The sequence below is a fragment of the Sorex fumeus genome, unplaced genomic scaffold (genome assembly GCF_029834395.1).
Source record: "Sorex fumeus unplaced genomic scaffold, SorFum_2.1 ptg000044l, whole genome shotgun sequence".
NCBI lineage: Eukaryota > Metazoa > Chordata > Mammalia > Eulipotyphla > Soricidae > Sorex > Sorex fumeus.
This window is the reverse complement of record NW_026606101.1, coordinates 75,701,270-75,707,112: the sequence shown is the minus strand read 5'-3', so window position 1 is coordinate 75,707,112 and position 5,843 is coordinate 75,701,270. Positions and strand designations below refer to the sequence as shown.

Below are 5,843 nucleotides of genomic sequence, written 5' to 3'. Positions count from 1 at the left end.
GAACGTGGGTCAGCAGTGTGCGAGGCAAACTCCGTACCCACTGTACTATCACTCCAGCCCCAAGGTTGAAGCTTTCTTTGTTGTTGTTGTTGTTGTTGTTGTTGTTGTTGAGGGAGGAGTCACACCTAGCAGAGCTCTGGCCTCAGTCCTGGCAAAGCTCAGTGGGACTCTATCTGGTACTGGGATTTAACCCAGGCCTGCTTTGTGTGACTCAAGTGCCCTGCCCACTATACTACCTCTCTGGCTCCCAAGTATGTTGTTGTTTTAATTGCAGTTTTCCAACAGTGAATAACATTGAGCATCATTTTCATGAGCGTAATGCTATCTGCTTATCTTCACAGGTGTGAGTTCAGATCTTAAATCCATTTTAAAAATTGGATTGCTTGTAGCTGGGCTTTAAGAACTCTTTGTGTTGTGGGGCGGTGGGGTTGGGCCTTACCCAGCGGTGCCAGTGAGCATCTTAGTGATCCATTCCTAGGGGTTGCTCTTGCAGGGTTCATGGTACTATGGGGTACCAGGAAATGAACCTGGGCCTCCAGGCTGCAAAGGATACACTCCAGCCCATTGAATTATTATTATTACTATTATTATTATTCACTTGACCACTTGATCACTTGACTTCCCGTTAATTGTCACTTTGCTCGAGCGGAGCACAGTGACGTCTCCAATTGTCCCTGTCGCCTGCTAGTGTAGCCCAATGGCGTCTGTTCGCTCTAGGAACACGAAGAGCCTCAAACTGATTGTTCATGATCTTGATGAAGAAGTCTGACCATCTCTTAGGTGGGCGGCCACTCGGTCTTTTGACATCCAGTGGAATCCAGTCAGTAACAGCTCTAGTCCAGGGGTCATCTCTAAATCTTATTAGGTGACCAGCCCATCTGATTTTTGACACCTTGGAAAACGAGACAGTGTCCCTGATTTTTGATCGTTGATGGAGATCGGAACTCCGAATTCTTTCTCTCTTTTGAGTGAAACGTGATATTCCAAGCATAGCTCTTTCAATTCCTCTTTGAGAGACACAAATAGCGTTCTCATCCTGTTTGCATAGGGACCAGGTCTCTGAGGCGTATGATAATGCAGGAAAAACACTGATATCAAAGATTTGTACCCAGAGCCGGAGGTTCTTCGTCCTCTTAGCTATTTCTTCGATGCTCTTGAAGGTGTTCCAAGCCGCTCTCTTCCTCCTGAACAGCTCGGGTGCCAGGTTATTTGTCATGTTGACTTTTCGACCTAGGTACACATAGCTGTTGCATTTGGAGATGGTCGTTCCATTGAGAGCGAATGGGGCATCAAGAACGAGGCTGTTTCTCATAAACATTGTCTTTGTAAGATTCAGCTGTAGTCCGACCTTTCCACACTCACAGTCGAAGTCGGCCAGCATTTGTGCCGCTTAGCTAATGTTTGGCGTTATGAAAACAATGTCATCAGCAAAGTGGAGGTGGTGTAGTTGCTGACCATATACTTTCACTCCCATTCCTTCCCATTCCAGTCATCGCATGATGTTCTCGAGGGAGGCACTGAAGAGTTTCAGTGAAATGGTATCACCCTGCCGAATCCCTCTCTTGACATCAATGATTACTTCTTTGTAGAATGGTGAGATCCTGGTAGTGAATCCGTAATATAGGTCACAGAGGATCTTGATGTATTGTTTGAATGCCCTGATTGGCTAGGGCTTCTATGACTGCTGCTGTCTCAACAGAATCAAAGGCCTTCTTTAAATCAATGAACGTTAGAAAGAGCGGCATCTTGAACTCCCGAGAAACCTCAATGAGCTTGGTTATTATGTGGATATGGTCGATGGTGCTGAATCCTTTGTGGAACCCAGCTTGCTCGCATGGTTGTCCTTCATCTAGTGTTCTGCCAATCCTATTTAGGATGACTCGAGTGAACAACTTGTAGATGACAGACAATAGGCAGATCGAGTGATAGTTGCCAATGTCGCGGATGTCTCCCTTCTTGGTCAGTAGTACAGTCCTGCTGGTTTTCCAATGAGATAGAAACTTGCATTCACACAGGTAGCGTGTGAAGAGCCAAGCCAGTGTATTGATGAGTACTAATGGCAGGTTCTTCAGGTGTTCATGTCTGACCTTGTCTGAACTGGGTGCTGTTTGCTTCTTTACTGACAAAATGGCGTGTCGGATTTCGGAAGGGAGAACATTGGGAACGACGTATCCAGCCTGTGGAATTTGGTATGTCAGCAAGTGGACATGGCTGTCTAAGAGATTTGAGTAGAATTCATGGACAATCTTCTCCATTGCTGTTCTGGAGGATGTGATATATCCATCAAGACGTCGGAGGGCAGTCATCTTGGTCTTATAGTTGGCGAAGGACAGTCGTTCGTTACGAATACTTTTCCTGGCTTCTGCCACATCTACCAGCACTTCTGCTCTTCTCTCCTTGAGGTCTTCCTTGATCGCATCTCTGTCCTGCTTTGTGATCTGGGACATTCGCTTGCGGTTGCCTGAGGCATGCACCAAACCACGTTGGTGAATAAGCTCAAGAGTTTTCGAAGACAGGACGTTTTTTGGTGGCTATCTCACTCTTGGCATTCTTCACACAGTCATGGAGGTGCTGAACCAGTCGATCTTACTCCTCGTCAATGTTGTCAACAATGGCATCTTCCCATGTTGCTGTAATAGTGCCAAAGAGCTCCCGGTTGGTGGTTGTTCTGGGAGTTCTCTTTTTAAACTTTGCAGTCCTTTCTCCCCGCTCTGTGAGGTAGAATTTTGCACGAAGGAGACGGTGGTCCGATCCCGTTCGGAATTTTGGGACAACAGCGACATTGGTCAGGGAAAACCGTGGATTGAATATGATGTGGTCTCTTTCGTTGTGGAATCGTCCACCGGGAGACTCCCATGTCCAACGTTTCGATTCAGCCTTCTGGAACTGTGAGTTACCATGGATGGTCTTGGTCGACATGATGAACTCAGTCTCTCAGCCTGTTCGTTCCATTCTAGGCCATGGGTCCCAATGTGAAGTTCTTCAGCTGATCTTCTCGGTCCTATCTTGGCATTTAAATCACCCACAATGATCTTGTAGAAGGTGTGGTCTTCTTTATAGAACTTCTCCAGCTCCATGTAGAACTTCTCAATTTCTCCTTTATCATAATTAGATGTTGTTGTGTAGACAATGAAGATAGAAACTGCCGACAGTGAGCCACATCTATTCACATGTAAACATCCGATTCGGGTTGTTAGGCATTCGAATGAATCAATGCTCTTGGCCAAGTTTGTGTTGACAAGGACACCGACGCCTCCGACACCTCTTTTATCACATGTTCCGAGGAACAATTGTTCTCCAGTGTCGAAAACGGCATGATGAGATTCGTGCCTTCTTGTCTTGGTCAGACCAATGATGTCGTACTTGATCATTCGCACTTGTACCATCAGGTCCTCGATGGATGCATCTGATGCTAGTATACGTGCATTGAAAGTACAGATGATCATTTTTGTCTTCCTTCATTGTGGCAGCCTAGTTTGGCCTTGAGATTTTATAGGCCTCTCCTTTCTTATCCTTCTCAGTGCTGCTGTGTTAGTGAAGCCTTCAGGGTCTGGTGAATGAGACCCATTGTAATTACAATGAGACTCATTGTAATTACTCATGCACGACCTAAGTCCCACAGAACAAGATAAGAGGAACTCTCTGAGACTTTGGACTCCTGGCTCAATGGACCCAGGGACAGAGATTCTCTGCTTGCTTCCACCAACCACAGGTGACAAAGGGATTATAATAAGGAACCCCACCCTACCCTTCCCTGTCTGCTTCCACCAACCACAAGAGACCCAGGGATAGGATTGCGCACAGAAGACCCACCCTACCCCTACCGGGACCAGATAAATATCCCACTGGCAGACCTCCAGTACTGACACTACCTCCACTACCCAGCCGCCGCCACACTCCAAGACCCTTTCCGGAACCGCGCAGTCGCTTCGCCGCTGCGCGGCGCATCATAAGTCACTAAATACCCATCTTCCGGAATTGCCGTACCATATTTGATAGGGTTCAAATATGGTAACATCTACGAGGGTGATTAGAGGTTGCCCAAAAGCCTCTATCCCTCTCAGAAAGACTGGCAAGCTACCGAGAGTATTCGCCCGCACAGCAGAACCTGGCAAGCTATCCGTTGTGTATTCGATATGCCAAAACCAGTAATTACAATGGGTCTCATTCACCTGACCCTGAAGGCTTCTGAAATGAATTCCCAGGATTCAATCCTGTATTAGAGATGCCAAGAGGTTAATGCCCCTGGGAGCCCAGAGACTCTCCCTGCAGGATGGGGACCAGGCTGCAGGGGTTCCAAGTCCCAAGAACACACAGTTGCAGGCCTGAAGTGGGTACAGAGATGGAAAAGGTTTCTCTTCAGAAACATGAAATCAAATCACAAATAGCTTTGTAAGGGTCTAGCTCACAGTGATTTAATAGAAAAAAATAATTATTCAAAAACCCAGAAAACTAAATTTTGCTTTGTTGAGAAAACCAAAATAAAAATAAGTATAGGACACAGAAGGTTATATTGTGCATACTTAACCATTTTGGGAGGAACATTTATCATGTTGATAAGGCAGTAAAACCTGTATGCAAGTGGTGTGTCTGGACTTCTTAATATCTCCAATGGAAACCACTGGGATTACGGTGGTTTTGCAGTCTCATTGTAGTATACCTTGGGGAGTTATAGGTTTCCTGAAATAACCTCAGAGCCCAGGTTTGACCAGATGTGTCCAGGTCATAAAGATGTGGGGGACCCTGAGAAGAAGGTACTGACAGGGTTTGGCCCTACTGAGTGGGAGCTCTGTTTGCACAGAGTCCTGGGACAGGACAGAGTCTCATCTCCTCAATCAAGGATCAGAACGTGGACCTCTTCACTCTCCTTGAGGATGGACCCAGTGACCTCTACCAGCCCCTTCTCAGGTTGGACCAGGTCGTCAGCTATGAATTCTACCTCCTCATGAATATGCAAATTAGATGAAGGACACTGAGTTAAATAGAGATGTGTCTGTGTCCTAACAACCTCACACAGCCAAAACACCCACACCTTCAGAAGCCCCTTAGTGCACAGTCCCAACCATGGACTGGACCTGGAAAATTCTCTTCCTTGTGGCAATGGCTACAGGTAAGTGTCCCCATGCCTTAGGCTGAGGGAATGGGGCCAGCCAAGTGGAGCCCACCCACTCCTGTCTGTGTCCACAGGTGTGAACTCCCAAGTACAGCTGGTGCAGTCAGGAGCTAAGGTGGCAAAACATGGGACATCAGTGAAGATCTTCTGCAAGGCGTCCGGATACACCTTCATCCAAGACTATATGCACTGGATGCGCCAGGCTCAGGGAGAAGGTCTTGAGTGGATGCGATACATACTCCCTTACGATGGTGGAACAAGCTACGAACCGAAGTTCCAGGGCAGACTCACACTCACTGCAGAAATGTTCAAGGACATAGCCTACATCGAACTGAGCAGGCTGAGCACTGAGGACATGGCATGTATTACTGTGTGAGTGACACAGTGTGACAACCATGTCCTGAATGTGTCAGAAACCTAATGGGGAGGCAGCTCTACCAGGTGAGGTGATGAGAGGGACGCTGATCCTCCTGATTTCCTCCTCAGAGAATCAGGGTCTGAGACACAGAATGGAGCTCAAAGGGCCAGGCGTCATCTGAGGGAAAGGCTCAGGATCTGTCTCTATCCTTCAGCAACAGCCAAGAGGAAGATGGCTTCTCTTGAGAACACCTGGCATCACTCATATTTTCATCTAGAATTTTGTGTCGAGCGCCCCAGATGGTACAGGAAGAACCACATGGAAGTTTGAGCGGGGGTTATTGCAGGTTCCTGAACTATAGGTCTATACATG

General features: G+C 47.0%; 1 pseudogene; it reads left to right on the top strand.

The window, feature by feature from the left end:
- The first annotated feature begins 5,064 nt into the window (after positions 1-5,064).
- Positions 5,065-5,503, top strand: LOC130030703 (immunoglobulin heavy variable 1-2-like; annotated as a pseudogene).
- The last annotated feature ends 340 nt before the right edge of the window (positions 5,504-5,843 follow it).